This window comes from Hirundo rustica, chromosome 6 (assembly GCF_015227805.2).
Source record: "Hirundo rustica isolate bHirRus1 chromosome 6, bHirRus1.pri.v3, whole genome shotgun sequence".
NCBI lineage: Eukaryota > Metazoa > Chordata > Aves > Passeriformes > Hirundinidae > Hirundo > Hirundo rustica.
In genome coordinates, this window is record NC_053455.1 from 6,550,469 (window position 1) to 6,569,974 (window position 19,506).

Genomic DNA, 19,506 nt, shown 5'->3' on the forward strand with positions numbered 1-19,506 from the left:
CATACTAAAAGTATAATAAACCTCACAAAGGTTTATTATTCAACAAGGCCAAGTGCAACATCCTGCACATGGGTCAGGACAATCTGAGGGCTGGTTTAGACTAGGAATAGATTCTTGATTGTGGGGATGGGGCACTGGCACAGGTTGTCCAGGGAAGCTGTGGCTGCCCCTGGTTTCCTGGAAGTGTCCAAGGCCAGGGTAGATGGGGCTTGGAGCAACCTGGGACTGTAGAAGGTGTCCCTGCCCATGGCAGGAGATGGAACATGCTGGTCTTTAAGTTCCCTTCCAACCCAAATCATTCTGTGATTCTTTATTCATGGACTTGGCTTCCAGGAAAACAAAACCCAAATGAAGACACTTAAACAACAAACATTTCTCAAAGAGGTGACTTTTACACATATACGTGACAAGTTGTACATAGCAGGACATTTTTTTGTAGCTCCTAGTGGTAATTTTCAATAAAATCCTTGAACCTACTGGGGGAAGAAAAATTCCCCAAAAACCCTACCCCAACTGAAAATTCTAATTGCAGACAGTATTTACTTATTTTAGTTTCAATAACAACAACAACAACAAAAGCACCCTATTTCAATCATTGCTACCAAGTTCTACTTCACAGGACAAAAATATCCCATGGAAATGAAGGTTGTCAGAGATAATGTCACTTCATGGGTTTTGATCTCTATTCACTGTTTGCAAAACATGTTTTCCCAAAATTAACTAATTTGGTGTAGTTCCCTGAAACCCAGGTAACCCCCAACTCCTGACTCCTCCTGGGACAGCTGCTCTAACTCTGAAACACAGCAAAAGAGCCAAGGACAGCCCAGCATCTGCCACGGCTGGGGCATATATTTCTTACATCACAAATTCTGCTCAGCCCAAACAAAGATGATTTATGCCTGAAAACTCCTCTCTCTAATTGTCTCCCCCTGCCAGAAACCAACCGACCAAGAAATCTGCATGAGGTATATTTTCTCTTGGTGTGTACTTAACCACAGTAGCATATTTCTATGGGAACATCACTGTGTTTTATAGATGTGCTGGTGCTGCCACGAGCTCTGCTCATTATTGCTTCCAAAAGCTTCTGGTCAGAGCCAGGCACAGCTTTTCCTCTCTGAGCACTCACAGCTAGACACAGACATGGTGTGGGGCACATCCCTTCCAGCCTGTGCATTGTTTACTTGTGCAAATGCAAAACTTCTGGAGGGCTAAACAACTGGTTTCCCCCTTTTCCAGCTGTATAACTGCAAGCCTTTGCACAGATGCATCCTTTATGTCTTCTTTCAGATGAATTGGCAAACCTTGAAGGAAAAAGATGCTTTTGGCATCTCTGAACCATAATGAAATATGTCTGATAGACATGCAGCTTTCTGGTGACTTTAAAGATCGTTGTGGTTTCTTCTTTGATCACACTCTCAGTGCAGACACAAGCTTGAGGTAAGAGTTTTTGTATCAATTCCACATAAAGAAAGAGACCACCCAGATGAGCCTTGGACCCTGCTTTTGAGGAACAGATGTCTTTTAAATTTTATATCATTATATTGTATCATTATATTATATTATAATTTGTGTTATGTTACATAATGTTATGCAGCAATATAAGAAGATTCATAGACTCAAATTCTGCTCTCAACTCCCTGAAATCTCTGTTTCTTAAAGGATGGAGCATGTACCTAACAATTCAATGAGACTGTTTTTCTTCCTACTGTAATAATGTTGCATTCTTATTCAATGTTTTCTTTAAACTCTCCATTGAGTTAGTGGAGCTGTCATTGTTTAAAAGACATGTGGTTATTGGTTCTGCTTGTGAAGGAAGACACACTGAGGGATTAATTGCTTTCATTATGCAATAAGCTCTCTGTTCCCATCTAACTGCTGCTGCCTGTGTTCCTACAGGATCTGTACCCCTCAGTTTTGGCAAACAGGAATTGCCACCAGGCTTAATATTCACTTTATTTTTGATTTTTCATCTTTTGTTAGGGTTCATCCATAGGCTCTCTTGGAAAACTTTTGATCACCTAGGGGGCTGTTGCTCACTCAAAAGTCCTTCTCTTGCCATGCCTGTGGCCAGCAACCTTCCCACGTGTCCCTCTGCAGCCTTTGATCCACACCAGGAGGTGATAGAACAACATCTGGCACTTTGCAGGTTCAGTGGATAACACCTGACCTCAGTTTCCCCAGGGTTCACAGCTGAGGAAGACGTCAGAGCCAATGTCCCATGAGAGCCTTTTCTGAGGTCAGGGAGGACAGAAGTAGTGACTGCCACTAGCTATGGCATGGAAACCTGCTCCAGACTTCAGCAGAAGGGTAAAATAAATGCCCAGAAATGGTGGGATTTGGGGAATTTTCAGGTAATTTGCTGCTATTCTCCAAAATGATATTTTGTTTTATTTTCTGTGGGATGTTTCTACCACAAACCCTCACCTAAGCACCCAAATTAGGGAATAATTACACACCTTGTCTAGTTAATATTTATAATCCAAGTACTCACCACTGCAACTGAAGATTTTACCTATACAGACATAATTCTATTTCAGGGTATTTTAAAATTGCCAAGTGAAAAAGATAAGCAAATAGATATCACAGGATGTGAGAAAAAAAATCACATGTTTCATCCAAAATGCCTGCTGGGCAGGGTGTTGCACCTCACCATCTTCCTAAGGTTTGGGTTGGTGGTTTTTTGGTTGTTTGTTTGGTGGTTCTTTTTGTTTGGTTGGGTTTTTTTAAGTTTCTCCACACAACCACTGTGGAGCACTCAGTGCAGTTTTACACATATCCCCAGTAGGTCTAAGACAGTGTGATCTCCAAAAACTCTGTGTTCATGGAGGATTTGGCCTAAGGTGTTAAAATATTTACTACAGAGAGATTCATAGATCTATTATAATTACATTTTATCCACTGATCCAACCTCTGACTGTTTCACTGCCTTAATTACTAAACTTGGATTTCTTCCAGGAAGAGATAAACAGCAGTAGACAGATGGGGAAGGGAAGGAAAAAAAAAGGATAATTTAACATTTCCCTGGAGAAACAACAAAGAAGAAAGCATTTAACAATAACCAAAATTAAGAATAGATTAAGATGTTCAGTAGTCATTGTTCATGAACAAAATCAGACACACTAGAAAGGAACACAAGCCATGTTACAGCTTCATGTACCCAGCTGGTCCCTGGTGGTCCATTCAAGGTTCCTCTTGCCCATCAAATAGCCCTTTATACTGGACTTTTGGCACTCCTTACATGGATTATTCTACAACACAACAGTGAGAAGTTTTTCTTGTCATTCCACACAAGGTTTTACCTTCTGATCATCACAACTTTGTCTTTAAAGGCTCTGTGACCTGCTGGATGCAGTTTTGCAACACCACAAGAGTTCACCCGTTTCCTTGCAATAATTTGTTCTGGTTTTCAGCTGGGGATAGAAATTAAACTAGAGGTAACACACAGGTAACTCATATTAATCACCTCAACTTTCCAGTTGTCTTAGGTTGCAATGCAAGACGTAACCAAAAGTTACCCATGACCCATTCTCCCTCCAGGGGATATCTGCTGTTAATGGGCCATCGAGGGTCACTGCATGGCTGATACAATTACATCACCCCACTGGGAGATGCTCCACCCAGGGGGAGGAGCCCAGCATTCCTACCTGGATAAAAACTGAGATTCAGAGCACCAGGACAGCCTGTTTGCACTGGATTCCCAGAGGAAGACTGGACCCATCTCACCACCACTGGATCTTCAGAGTAAAACTACACCCTTTTACAGAATCATTGTTCCCACAGAACCACATCTGTCACTGCAGGAGGACTTGATCAGACTGCTACCAACACCCTGATGAACAAAATGTCAGGTTGTATTCTGACTCTGTTGGTGGGGTGGTTTTTTTTTTTGTACTACTGCATTTTTTATGTTAATTTTCCTAGTAAAAAACTGTTATTCCTATTCCCATATCTTTGCCTGACAGCCCCATCATTGCAAAATTATAATAATTCAGAAAGAGAGGGTTTGCATTTTCCATTTCAAAGGAGGCTCCTGCCTTCCCTAGCAGACACCTGTCTCTTCAAACCAAAACATTAATGCTACAGAGGGCCATGACAAGCTTTCCTGTGAACTGAAGTCAGGAGGGCAGAAAAGCATACAGGAATTTTTCAAGGCAGAGTTCCCATTGAACCCCTCTTTCAGTACTAAGGTGTCTGGCATGAACAAGAGCTCCAGGAAATCTGTTCCAGGTCCTTTCCTGGATGTGTATCACACACACATGCTTTTGGCTGTTGGAGAAGAGCTTTTCATAGACACCTCACATGCTCACACTTAAAAAAACCCACCTGAACAAAACACTGCCCTGCCCACGTTTTTCCTGCCCAAAGAGAAGCCAAGAATAAAATGTAAACACACACAAGAGCTGGTTTATTTGCTGTGCTGTTGCAAGGTGCTCAGAGGAGTGAAGGACATGCCAAGCTTGCAGACACTGTGTTGGCTGCTTCAAGATGTGGTATGGGACATCTTCCAGCTGGTGGCTTTCAGTTTGCTGCCAAAGGCCTGCAGATTCATTTTTAAGGGGTCGCAAATGGTAGGAAGAGAATAAGACTAACATCAGAGCATTTAAATGCACTTCTACAGAAAATAATAGAGGTGCCTGTCTATGAAAAGTTCTGGAAAAAAAACTGTTCTTGAAAAACAATGTGGGAATGCTCCGTGTCCCGATATCAAACCCTGTTACCAAATCCCAGATTTGGTATGAAGAAGGAAGATGAGAGTGTATTGCTTTGCAGTCTCATCTTTTCTGCTCACCTACCCCCACTTCCCAGGGGGATGAACTATCGAAACTCAGCTGGAAGCAAGTTCAGCCTGAGTCTTACCAAGCCCCCAAACACCAGCCAAGAACACCATGTGCATGTGGAAGACAGAGAGGGAGCGAAAAATCCCACTGTACTGTGATAGGTGGACACAGTATCAAGAGTTCAGTCCATGGTATGAGCTGGTTGTTAGAAGAGCTGCCAAATCACCCACAGGGCAGAGATTTCACTTCTTACATGGTCATTCCTTCAGTGTGAAGTAATTAACCAAATCTGGACCCCATCCCTGCACAGCACCCAAATTTGCCTCCTCTTGACTTCTTTTGGATGCTCATTTTGCTGTACGGTATAGAATAAATCACATTTCCTGGAAGAGTAGAGGAAAATGCATGCCTTGCTCATCATAACAGGACAAGACAGACATAATTTAAATACAGATGTTCTGAAGATGATGCATCTGAGACATTTTTTTCAGAAAATCAGACTTAGCTCTAAAACCATCTGGAACTTGAAAATGAGTACAGATTTCCCAGTTACATCATTAGAGTTTCAAAAATAGTCCATTACATCAGATATAAACTAATTTACCTGCATTATTAGTCTTCATTAGTTGTATTACTAATCCTCTCAGGAGACTCAGCTGTGAACAGCAAACACCATGAGCAAGGCTAAGTGCAAATAATATCAACAATTATCTTTTTTACCTGTTTCTGACATTTATACAGTTTGTGCCAAACTCATCCCAAGAGCAACACAAAAATGACACCCTGGGTCGGTTCAGTCCCCTCCCCTCAAATCTTCAGTCAATACTCATTTATTTTCTTAGACAGATTTCCCGTTTCCCCTAATTGAGCACATTCTGTCTCAGACACCACACATTAAACATTATTTAACATTTAAATATATCCTAGAATTTTTAAAAAATTTTTTTCTCCATCCAACAGTCTCTCTTGGTCTCTGCAGCACCATCAGCTCTTTCCAAGTGAGCAGAAATTAAGCAAAACCTGCCTTTCAGGAGGTGCAATGAATTTCCATTCCCTGGCAAAGGAGAAGACTTCAGCTTTCATGTGTTTTGTAGGTTATTATGGAGCTGTGCATTTCTTTGTCTCCTCAAAGACAAAGAGAAATATCCACTGTTTCCTCAGCAGATTGTCACTGCTATGTCCTCTGTACCTTCAGAGCCAGCTTCAGAGAGCCAGCAACTTGCCAGCCTGAATTATGGATAGCTTCACTGCTCAAACATCACTTAACTAGGTTTTATTTAAAAAGATAACCCCATGAGATAGGTCAAGACAGCCAATTAACCAGGAGAAAAATAAATGTGTACCTTTTCCTCATGTCCCTCTCACTGACTTAGGGTGTGGGCCCAGATTCTCTACCATTTTTAAAAGGTTACATATTTTCCAGCTTTTTCAACACCCTATTTCATGAAGTGTAATTTGCCCAGTCTCTGCTCTTTCTGGGTGGTCGGTGTCAATTCATCATCTTCGAGTAACACTCCATGGTTGATTTCTGCTATTTATTTATTTTATGTTTCATATTGACAGGGGCAGATGCTCTCCTGAGTTGCTTTAGAAGTGTTGCACCACTAAGCCAGTGAGGTTCTTACCAAAATAGAGGAATGTTTGCACCAAAGGCTGTTCAACACCTCCAGGATATTCCTAAATACCCAATCATGCCAGTGCCACTGGGGTGATGTTGTTGTCACTGCCCACTTTCACCTCACTTTTATTTAGATATATTCTTAGGACCCAATATGTTGTTTCCTTAGTCAGGGCCATTTTGTCAGCCACAAAAGAAAGAAAAAAGGGATTGTGTTTGTGTTGTGAGATGTCTCCCCAGCTATGGTTTGTTAAAATTTAAAATAAGTCTTGCTGTGACCACAGTCCTTCCTAACCCGGGGGTCCCACAGGTTTCTCCATTACCAGGGAACAGCAGGACATGAGTACCGAAGCCAGTACCCCTGCTCTCATTGAAAGCAAAGGATTCATTTCCCTAAGCAACCTTTGGGTCACTTCCCCAAGAGCCAAGGTGAGTGTACTTTGCAGCTGATCTCAACCATTTATTGCACACCACTACACTGACAAGTTTTTCTGGAGGACTTTCCTTGATGCTGCTAGCGACCCTACAGTCAAATCTTCCACACTTTAAATACTTTTTTAGGGAGAGAAGGGGTATACCTACATAAGTGAGCTGCAGTCTGTCCAGTGAGCTTCCCATTAAATTGTCCCCAATGTGCTGTGAGCTTGGCTGCAGTTCCTGTTCATTTAGTCTGCAGACACTTGACTGAGAGCTCTCTGTAATGGAAATATTTGGCAACTGGGCTTTGTGACCATTTGTTCTGCTGACTTAATTCTTCTGACCAAATACTGAAGGAATGAAGAAGAGATCTGTTTTAAATAATGAGGATATTTGACTTGGGAACATGATGCAGCTGCTTTACTATTAAGAAAAAAAAAAAAAAAAAAAAAAAAGAAACAAAACGTTTTAAAATGAATTTGTCTGTCACATGGGAAAGCACTGCAGAAAGGCACTGGGAAAGAAAGCTACTTGCCATCAGCAAAGGTTACTGAAAACTCGTGGTGTGAAGGAAAGAACACAGGGGGAGAACTCAAAGAGGGACCTGATTTGGCAACCTTTATCACGAGCCAGCTGTGCCCAGGTGGCCAAGGAGGCCAGTGGCACCTGGCCTGTATCAGCAATAGTGTGGCAAGCAGAATCAGGGAAGTGATCCACTGAACTGGGCATTGGTGAGGCCTCACCTCAAATCCTGGGTTCATTTTTGGGCTAAAATATTCACTCACATTCAGGAATTCAGTCACCCCCTTGTTTCCTTCAGAGTGTTGACTTGTATGGACATGCACAGGATGCACATTTCATAGCAAGGGGCTAAGATTGAGACACAAACCTACACTGTAAAGAGAGAACCCCAGGAACCACTGCAATCCCATCACAACTCCTCCTTAACGTTAAATAAAAAAAAATATTCCATGTGATGGTACACATCAACAGTGTTAGAAACTGAAATTCATTATGTGACAGAATGATGGGATTTCCCCAAATTTTCATTTTCTAAGCTGCAAGGAACAGAAATTACAAACACAGATCCACGATAGCAAAAGTACATTTGGATTTATGCATTTACTTTCCTTAATGGAAAGACAGGCAAAGGGAAAATTATGAAGTTATTAATGGTAAAAGTGTCTTCTGACTTCTCTGTACTTTTGCCTTGTGTTATATTTTGAACAATAAAAGCAATGCAGCAGGAAGATAATAGTTTTCATAAGGGATGTTTGTGTCTAGCACAGCTTATTAAGGAAGTTTATATAAGCATCATATCCCAGTACCTAATCCACCAAAATAGGTCAATCAAGCATTGCCAGAGAAAAAGATTTTTTTTTTTTTTTTTTTTTTAATAAACTGTTTGGGAACTTAGTTCAGTTTTTATTAAAATACAGGGTTCTTTCTTTTTTTTTTTCAACACCAGGGATTAATGTGGGTATGATTGAATTTACATGTCTGAATTTGGTCTGTCAGTGCATTCTGGAAAAAGCAAATTTGTCTTTTCCACACTGGGAGATGGACAGCAGTGCACCTCTGCCAAAATATCAAAATACCAGCAGCCAAATACCCAAATGTTTAGATTCTGGTGATGCTCCTGCACATGTAATCCTTGTCTGGCAGATGTTTTTCTCCCTGCAGATGTTTTAGCCCCTGCAGACTGAGCCACCACTGCTGCCACCCACCCTCTGCAAAGGTGAGATGCTGCTGCTGGCACAGCCTTTCCCTGCTGCCTTGTTATCTCTCTGAACATTCAGGTCCTATCACTGCTGTTGTTCCTGTTTAATCCTCAGGATGACTCAGAATAGTTGCTACAATGCAATATTAGTTTGCTGTTTCTTTGCATAAAATGTTTTGTGTTGCGCACCAGGAGAGTAAAGAGAGTACGTCTCCCTCTTAAAGGTGGAAAATGAGGGTCTGGGGAGCCAAAAATCCATCAGTCTGGAAAAAAGAATAGCACAAATTATTAAACAATCTGTTTATAAACACCAGGAGAACTATAAAGTGATTTTAAAAAACTAGAGTGAATGTCAAGAACACATTGTATGCAACCCAAACTCATTTTCCTCTTTGACAGGATGAGTGGGAAAGCAGGAGGTGTTAGAGGCTGGATGTCTTGATTTCAGTGATGAGAAGCAAGGGAAGTGTGGTTTCCAGGAGCTTGCAAAAAGGTGTCCCAACAATGTGTCCTCAGACTGAGGGCACACATTACCACTGGGCTCCTGAAGTGGTCCATCCCGCTCAGTTACACTCAATATTTCCATTCATCGTATTAATGACCTGAAGTAAAGTTTCAGAAACATGCAGGTGGCCTCAGCTAAGAGGGTCCTACCCGCCAAGGAGGGCAGGACATGCCCACAGACAAACCAGCACCGGGTGTGACCAGGCAGAGCCAAGAGACCATGCTGGTGCGGAAGGGGGTGCACGCCCCCTCCATGCTTTCAGGGCTGTGTGATGCATCATCAGCCACACAGCCCTACAAACACACCCTTCAGGTGTTCAAGGTGTAAATTAGGGTTTGCTGTCCACCTAACCTAATTTGAAATTAGTCAGTTAATCTACCTTTCACTGCCTTGACAGCTTCTCTGGCACCCTCTGTAAGGGAAACATCTACTGAAAATAAAAATATAAAAACCCCAAGATATCTAACAGTGGCTGTCAGTAATATCTTATTTAAGCAAGCTGATGTGTCCACAGCCCTGTCCCATGCTGTTATATATTTCAGAACAGTTAGCAATAAATATCTGACTGTATGTTTAGAGAAAGCAGCAGCAGCTGGTAACATTGACAAGCGAGCTCCATTTCCCTGTTATTTACTGTTCAGCAGAGGTATTGATAAGAGAGCTAGAGGGAGGATGCACATTTCTCTCCATCTGCTGTATTACACCACTGCAAGGCACAGCATGCAGGTCTCTGTAGAGTCAAGTGGAGAAAATAATCACTAGGTTTTAGATGAGAAGGAATTTAACTTGCACTTCTTCCATCCCAAACTGATCCTACTGTGGATTTCAGAAACGTGGTGTCACATGTGGAAACCTTATGCCAGACCCTTTTTCTCCTCCTCACCTAAGCCACAGGATAATTTCACCCCTTCCCATGGGCTTTCAGATTCTCTTCCTGGTTTAGGTATTTATTAAAGACAAAGTCAGCCTGACACCTGAGACAAGGGGTGGGAAGTCTGAGGGGAGATGTCTGTCTTCTCTCCAGGGAAGCTTGTCCCAGTTTGTTAGAGCTGAGAGCAGTTCAAATCTCAGTTAAGAGACTTTATTAGCGTGCAGGAGGGAAAAGCTCATCAGCCAGCAGTGAATTGGGTATCCCAGGGTGAGATGATGGAGCAGCACTGTGGGTGAGAAACCTGAGTCCCTCCTCTACCCAGTGTCCCCGCAGATCGCCTGGGTCTGCGCTCAGAGGTAAGGGACAAAGAGCTCAGTGCAGCCTTAAGTTCCAGGCATTTTCTACAAAATTATTCTGGGAAGTTTGTCTGTTGTGGAATGAGCTGGTGATCCAGACCCCTGCCTTGGCCCTGCCTCCACAGGTGGGACGGGACAGAGGCTCCCTGGGACTTTTCTAACTGGAGGGAAGGACACTCGAGCTTCCCTGTAAATGATAAGCCTCTGTCAGCACTTTTGGCATAGCTGCAGTCTTTAATTACAGTGTTCAGCTTTCATTTTCAAAGTTTTATTCACAGCAAGAAAAATATCATTAGCCTCATTTCACAGCTACAGATTAACAAAATTGCAGTGAAGTTCTGGGAAACGCAGCAGGAGATCATCTAGTTCAGAGGCAGGGAGACATCCCTGGGTAAGCCAGAGTCAGCACAAAGTGCCACCAGGGCTGGTCTCTGTGATGTCTTGTGACCTGCTCTAAAAGAGGGGTAGCAAAAAAAAACAGAAAAAAAGCACTACTTTTCCCAGAAAGGACCACTCCCCACAGGATATGTGTGGTGAGTAGTCTCAGGAATAGCAGTGGAATATCTTGTAAACTGTGACCATGTTTTTGCCTCACATATATTTTCCACATGTTACTGATAACACCTTAGGGCATCGGAATGGGAAGAATTCAAATTTTGTTTTTACTGCTTACTCTCCTGACTTCCTTATTCATATTCAGGTGAGTCAGCATCAGCTTTGCTTAACGTCCGTATTCATCTTAATTTCACATTCTTCTCCCCTCACCTGATGCCACGCTATTGGCAGAAAGAATTAACCACAGCCAGGGCAAACACACTGCTGAGTAATGAAGATGTTTCTGTGCCTGTCACATTCCAAACTTGCTCTACCTCCCGACAAAACCCACAGAAGGAGGATTCGAAAGGAAAAATCAGCAGCTGCAGCCCAATGATTGGTTTGCAGTCATTTCCTACCATCAGTTCAGTTTCTTACCCTCGCCGTATTTTAAGAGTGTACTGGGAAAAAAAGATAATCCCCCAGGGATCCTCCTCTCTGCTTTCATCTGAGCTAGCTAACCTAAAGCAAAGGGAGCAGCCATCTCCTCCCTGATTTTCCCATTTGGTCGAAAAATCAGAAAATGGATCTGCTGCTGAGCGCCCTGGTTGAGGCTGCTGCTTTGTTAAAAGGATCTTAGTGACCACTAGGTGGGGAGAGAAACTTAATGTCCTTAAATCCCATGAAAAACGCGCAGGCAGCACGGTGTGGTCTCTCTCCAAACCCTCAGTGTTTAACCTGACCTTTTCCCTCCCTTCCTAGAAGAATAATGGGGCCATGAACTCGAATGTGATTAGGAGAAAAAAAAAATCTCAGTATGATCTGAAGTTTTCATTTATGATCTGTAACTTTTCTGGACTCTGTTGCAATCCCTGAGATATAGAATCTTAAATTTGTTGATGGTGGGGGAGTAAGTTTAATATCATGTACAGGAAGTATTGGGCCAAAGTAATTTTTAGGGGTGAGTTCCTTACTGACAGATCTATTTGGCAGAGGGATTTGGACTATTGTGTATTTCTTTGGTTATTAAATAGAAGGTACTTTTAAAAAGAACTGGGTTTATAACTTGTGAGTCCTGGGAGAGAATGATCAGGTTCAGAGAGTTTAGGAAAGATGACTGAAGAGATGCAAGACATGAATTATCTCTCCAGTTGTCTCAGAGATGCCAATATTCCCTCTTTCCAAAGATTCGGTCATCCAAGTTCTCATTAGCTGAGTACTTACAGGGGTGCTTGGGGTCTGTGGAGAAGTGAACCTCCCCAAAGAATCATCAATTCTCTGTTGGCAACCAGAAGCCTCGTCAGCCACTTTTATGAGCTGCATCCAATTGGCTGGCATGAATTTGAGCCTGTGTGCCTAAATGCTGCCTTGCAGAGCACCATGGACCCTGGCAGTGCCAGCTCCAGGCTGAAATGCATTCCTCACCATTTTCCCGTGGGGACAGACACAGCTGGTGAGGGGGTTCAGCACTGCTGTGGCCAGACCCTGCTCACACCCAGCTGGCTTCCCTAAACCTAGGCTGGGTCTGCACTGAGAATGGGGCTGCAGCACTAACACGTCGTCAGAAACCCAACCTCCTGCTGTTTGCTTTAGAGACAGAACCAGCAGCTCTCCTTCTCACTTGCAGCCTGGGCTGAGAACTACAACAGCGCCCACAAACAACTGTGGTTGCTATAAAAAATTGTCTCTTAGTCACCTTTCAGTAGCAAATACCTTGAAAGCATTGGGCTTCAGTATCTGTAAGTTTCTCACTTCCTGCCTGGTAGTAAACAACATTATCCTTCAAACAAGATGTCAAGGTTGCCATGGAGCTCCCAAATCTTCCAGGCCCAAGAGAAGTTAATGTTTCAACTACAGCATTTTGAGGAGAATATTCTGTGTGGTCTTTCTCCTCCACATTCCCTGATAGAGGGATCATTACCTATGACCAAATAAGAGAAGCACTTGGCAGCTACTGCACTCATCTACCAAGTTCGGTGTAATGTGCTTCCAAGAGGAACATCTGGCTCTGTAATTTTGTTCCTTGGCAGTACAGCTGTTGTTTGCATGGCTGGCTACCCCTCTCTGCTGGCAGCTGTGAGACTGCAGTGGGGTATGCTTTGGACACAGACCGCTGCTTTGTGATGTCTGGATGTTCTTTGTCCTTTCCTTCTTCCCAAAACTGCCTACACCTAGGAGCAAGTTTGCTTTGCAAATGAATGCAAGGTGCAGTCCCTCAAATTTCACCTCCCTGCAGATGGAAACAGCTAGAGAAGAACAACAGCGTGGGCCTATTTACCTACTCAGCAGAATTAGCAGCAGGTGTTAGTGAATTTAACACCCCACCTGCAGTTAGCAGGCACACATCGCCACATATGCTGCCCCCATACAAGGGAAGAGAGGAAAGAACTCCTGTCTCAATCACAGGCCATTTTATGGAAGCTTTGCAGGGATCTTAAGTGAATCTGAGACAGAAAATAATGAGTTTTCAAGGGAATTAAAATGTCAGATTTATCTGTTTAGCAATAGTAAAAATTTAGGGTGTACAGGTCTCGGGCCACCACCTGCAGAGGGGGAACGCAGCACGGATAACTACAGTGCTGCTTAAACGCAGAGGAAATAGCATGAACATGAGTATGGGGAGGTTTGAGGAAAAGTCTTTCTCCCAGAGGGTGGCTGGGCAGTGGATCATGCTCCCCAGTGATCACAGCACCAAGCCTGACAGAGCTCAAGAAGAATTTACACAGTGCTCTCAGACACATGGTGTGATTCTTGGGGTGTCCTGTGCAGGGACAGGAGTTGGACTCCATGACCTTGATGGGTCACTTCCAGCTCTGCATATTCTGTGATTCTCTCATTCTACACTGACAGCTGACTGGTCCATCACTCAACTGCCCAGTGCGTTCAAATCTTTTCAGAAACAATACAGATTTTACAAAAGATTTATGGGAGAAACATTCCAGAGCAATGCCTAACACTAAAAGAATCAGAGATTTTCGTTTATGCTGGAGGAGAAACTCTTGGGCAGAAGAACCAAGGCATGGGCCAAGAAAAGGTGAAAATGCCAATAATGCAATGGATACCTTTAAAGCCACCTTTGTGTTGGGAGAAATGAGCCTTGCAAGGGATATGTGAAACAAAACGGTTAATATTCTATAATCACAGAATCACTGAGGATGGAAAAGACCTCTGAGGTCACTGAGTCCAGCTGGTAACCCAGCAGCACCCTGTTACCACTGAACCATGTCCTGAGCCACCAGAGAGCACTGAATGATGTCTTTGTGTTGAGCACCCTGCCTCGCTGAAGGGGCGTCTGCAAGATGGGCAACAACAGGAGAAAAGACAGAATAGACCGTAAATTACTGAAGAATGATGTATCAATACGGGGAGGACAGAGTCCTTGACTGTAGCAACCAGATCATGACTGGAATTTGGAGCTAAAGTCAAGATACTTCCAACAGAGCACTTCAAGTTATTCAAGGAAAGGATGAAATGAAATACCCCTGTCCAGGTAGAGCATACACTGGGTGAACGCTCTCCACGGCAACACAAGTTGCCATCAAATTTCATTACGATAAAGGACCCTGAGACAAAACACCACATGAAACCAAAAATTTGGGTCCACTGGGAAAAACAAAACAAATAAACAAACCAAAACCCTTGCACATACTGTGGCCCAAAAAAACCAGGCAATCTGAGGTGTCCAAGAATTGCTGCACAACAGCGTGCTCCCACCAGAAATGGGCAGAGCTGGAGCAGAGTGATCACAAGAGCACTGAGAACAGGTTTTTTTGTAGAAACACCAGAAAAGCCCACCTCAGAAAATGAAAAATTTCTCCATCAGCTAACGAATGAAAAAAAAAATTATTAAATTATTTTGGAGGTGACAAGGCAGTGTCCACCCATTAAGGGTGTTAGAAGTCCCCTACCTGCCTGCTCCACAGGGAGTGGGAGTTTGGACAGACCACAATAACAGAGCTCAGTAGCTCAAGGTGACACAAAACCTGTTTCTAAACTGTAATGTTCCCACTTTAGTGCTCCATGTTTTTTTCCATCAAACAGTTGGAGCAGATCCCCAGGATCCAAACCACAGTTGGCCTCTGATGCTCAGAATAACCTTTTGAGCAGATAAACCCCCCATTTTCTGTCAGGTACAGCTGAGTGTTTGTTACAGCTCCCTGTTGAGTTGCTATGAAAACCCGTGTCAAATTAATAAAAGCCTTAGGAAAAAGTGTCGCAGGGTCAGACACTGCTCCATATTTGGGGCTGCTAATTACAGAGAGGCAGGAGAGGCTGGGATTTCACCTGCTGGCACTCTGCTCACCGCTACTCGTAAAACAGAAAATGTTTTTGCGGCTGGACACGGAGGTCAGCTGTGGGAAAAGAGAGAGAAGGAGAAGCAAATAGCTTGTTAGGGTTTGTAAGCTCAAGTTCTCCCCCCGCATCTTAACAGCAAAGCTGTGTGTATCCACTGTGGGAAACAGCAGCTGTGAGCAGCTGCCTGTTGTGAGAAGTAACCTCGTGGTTATGGGAAGCTGCTTGCCCCATCAGATGCCTCCTGCTCAGATGTAAATGTGGTTTCTACATTCTGGAAGGAAGAAAAGGTGGGACGCGATTGTGCCCCTGAGAAGTTCTCATATTTATACTGTCATACCCTTTTGTATTCCAAGCCCGCACTTCTGAAACCCCAAAATTTGCCAGCTTGTTGGTTCCCAAACTGATTTGTGTTGGCTGGGAACCAAGGGACTTGCCAGCCAAAGAAATTTAGTCACAAGAAGTGTCCAGACTTGGATTTTGCCTCTTGGGGAAGAACGGCAGCAGCTGGCAGGAGTTGTGTGATCCAACAAGCTCAAGCACAAATACAAGCCATCAATGGGATGGTCTTGGCGTCAATGGGATAGCCTTTGCATCAACAGGAGGATGAAAGAGCTGAACTAAGGAAAGGCCCCTGTGTCATCAGGTGTTCATTGCTGACGTCTTCAGAATGGTTCGGTTGGAAGGGACCTCAAAAACTGTCTAGTTCCAACCTCCCTGCCATGGGCAGGGACACCTTCCACCAGACCAGGCAGGTCAAAGCCATATCCAACTTGGCCTTGAGCATTTCCAGGGATGGGGCAGCCACAGCTTCTCTGGACAATCTGTGCCAGGGCCTCAGCACCCTCAGAGTCAACAACTCTTTCCTAGTATCTAATCCAAATCTGCCTTCTTTCAGTTTGAAGCCGTTCCTCCTTATCCTATCATGCTCTGCCCATATAAATAGTTCCTCTCCAGCTCTCCTGGAGTCCTTTTTGGTACTGAAGTCACTCCAGAGCCTTCTTTTCTCCAGGCTGAACATCCTCAACTCTCTCAGCCTTTCCTTGCAGCAGAAGAACTCCATCCCTCTGATTATCTTCATGGCCTCCTCTGGCCTCGTTCCAACATCTCTGTATCTTTCAATTTTAGCACCTTACACTCAGTCCTTCCCAAGTGCTGCAGAGCAGCAGGTCCCACAGCAGGAAAATCCCATAAACAGCTACTCTGGCCCCCAGCTTGCACTCAGAGCAACCTGCTTTAGGCAGGGCGCATGACTCAAAGGCATTTATCTCAGCCAGAGATAACCTGTGGTCAGGGGTCAAGGGCATGGGATGCTATTTCGGGCAACCCCAGAACCTCACACGTCAGCTGGACAACACTTCCCCTTCTGGTTCCCCTCCTGTCCCTTGCACCTTTGGCCTGCAAGAGGCTGGGATTGTCCCTGTCCCTCTCACAGTGCTGGGTGTGACAGGAGCATGTCCCCCTGCCATCCTAAAGCACTCCGTGCCAGCACAGAGCCCTTGGAGCCGGGGCCGTGGTGACAGGAGGGCATTTAAACCAGGATGTTATGCAAACACTGAATGAGAACACAAACCAGGCCTTTTACGGAAATAAAAAAGCACCAGTGAAGTTCTCCCTGGTTTCCACGAGCAAGCACTCACCCCAGTTCCATCAAAAGCGAGGCAGGCAGTGACATGGTTGAGTGCTGAAAGGCTGTTGCTCTGCTATTCACGGCATGACAAGTCGCAGAAAGAGCTGTCACATGAACCCACTCTCGGATGATTTCCCAGTGGACTGTTTTCCAGTCCTCCTTACCTCAGCACAAATTTGGAAAAGGACCGTTAACAGAACCTGGACAAAAAAAGTTGGGAAATCACATGAGGACAGATTTCTGGAGAGCTTGACAGCTCCTTTTCTGGGAAAACTTGTAAAGTAAGTTTATTTGTGTTATTCCATGTATTTCTCTTTTCCATTTTTCCATTTTTGTTTGTTTGTTTGTTTTTTTCTTTTTCACCAAAAATTAAAATGTAGGCCAAAATTATCTTGGTGAAATTGAAAGAAGCATTGAAATGGTAGCAACCTAAGCTGGACTTGCAAACTGGTAAAAATAAACAGTACTCAAGAGATCTAAGAAAGAGGAGAAATGTGTGTAAGCATCATGCCATTATTCAGATGTCACACCACTATTCAGATATTTAATGAATGGCTTTAAAGGGGGGTTATCATTTGTAATGGTTCACCAGTGACTAAAATAGGAAAATTGGTCTCAACGAGCCTTTTGAAAGTGGATGAAATTCTGAGGATGAGCTACAGGAAGGACTAAAGGCCACTGTAGGATTTCCAACAGTGTGACAGCAACAGGCTGAAATGAAGCCTCTTATTCCTGCTGTTCATTTGCAAACAAAGGATGGGGCTGTCACCCATGACAGAGGGAACATCACAACATATTCCAGGGTTCCAGGCTTTTCCCTCCTCAGGTAGGGCTGAGACACCTGCAGAGAGGACAGGAAGGACTGAAATGCTCTTGGAAGCCATCTGCTTTCTTTGCTGTTGTGCACCTGAACAGCATGTGCCACCTGGGTTTCGTGGCTCAGCTGATGAGGGTGATGAAGGCTGGTGGGCTCAGGACTGGGAGTGGGAGCCTGGCTGTGCTTCACCATCATCACAAGCCCTGTGGCCCAGAGGACACAGAGGAATTGCTCTGCAGGGTGTGACTACGATGGGATTTCTGCAGCTCTGTGCTCTCAGGCTGCTTGGGCGCCCAGGTGGAAAAAGACAACAGTCTGTGACAAAAGGAAGGCTTCACAGCTTCCCCTGGCAAATCCAGGGCAGCACATGGTCACAGGGCTCAGATGAGCACAGTGGGCTTTGGGAAAAGCCTTTCCAAGGAAATGTTCTACTGGATGATGCCTTCTGAGATCAGGCTGTTCCTCCAGACTGCCAGCAGAAAAACTGGGGGCTGTTCTGCTCCTAGCAGTGATGAGCAAAATCCATCACAGATGGATTCTGAAGTGTAAATTACTGATGCTCATCAGTTGCTTGTTGTCTTCAAGTCAGTTTCTCTAATATTTTGCTTCATTTGCGAAATAAACCCACTTGGTTTGAGATGTTTGTTCATCTCCACGCTGAGAGGGGACACAGAGGCCTCTGCCCAAAATCCACCACCACAGGGAAGGAGGAGAAATTATGTTCCCTCTGCATATCATAAAATGTAGAGCTCATCACAGTGCAACCCAAGTAATCAGGTCTGTTGTCTGCAGGGTGCAAATCAGAGAGACAAGAAAGAAAACGAATCTTCCTGACCACTTCCTAAACATTTGCCGTAACAACAGCAACCTGTACCTGACTATTACCAAATATCCCCTGAAAACAGTAGGAAAAATAAGTTTAAGCTCAGTCAATAATATTTCACTGGGAATGGATCCACATGTTATTCGTTGTAGTTGTCATCTACATGTTATTTGTTTTATCAAACAAAATTGGAAAATCTTAGGAGTCAATTTTGCCCGCTAAATCTCCGGAGGTATCCCCAGTGCAAAAGACACTGCCATGAGGACAGGGTGGTCCCAGCTGCTCCTGAACCAAGGAAAATAACCCACGGGGATTCCTGTCATTCAATGGCAGGCACTGGGAGCAAACCCAGAGAGCTCTGAGATGGTGCCTAATGCTCAGCCAAGCTCATTTGACATAAATGTGCCACTGTGGGAGAATGGGGAGCAGGGAAAGGGAGCCCTGACCCTCGAAAGCTTCACAGGGCTGCCTCAGCTGATTGCAGCCCAGTGCAGAGCACAGCACCACTCTGCAGGATCCAGCAGCCACAGGTCCCCCGGGACACATTATACCTGAATTTCACAAAAGGCCACTGCTAAATAAGCAAAGCTTCCCCCTGAGAGACGTCAGTGCCCTCTCAGAGAAGGAATGAATGAGCCAGACAGTGACGAGAAAGAGGAGGCGCAGATGGATGAAGAGTTTCTGAATCAGCCTGAGTGTGCCAAGAATGGCCAGCACGGTGTGTCTGCAGGGCTGTGACTGCAGCTCCTGCCACACACAGACCACACACGTCAGCGCAGGTACGCTGACAGCTGCATTACCTGCAGCTGCTTCTGAGTATTTTCCACCTCTGCCTTCCCCTTCCATTGTGTGCTCAGCTATTTGTGGGTCCTGAGGCTTTGACCTAAGGCCTTAACCCTAATCCTCATGCAATTTTTGGACATTTCAGCAGCCTAGGTAAGGTGGCCCACGTTCCTCACTCATTTTACCACCGCACCCAGACACCTTAAAGCAAGAAGAGGATTTGGCAGTGCAAATAAAACCTCCAATTCCTACAAAAGGAGCAAAGTAACCCGCTGCTGCCAGCACATCGTGCATAATTCTCATCACTTGTGGAAAATCAAGCTGTCCCTAAAGCGAGCTGGGGGATGTCAGTCTGCAGAAA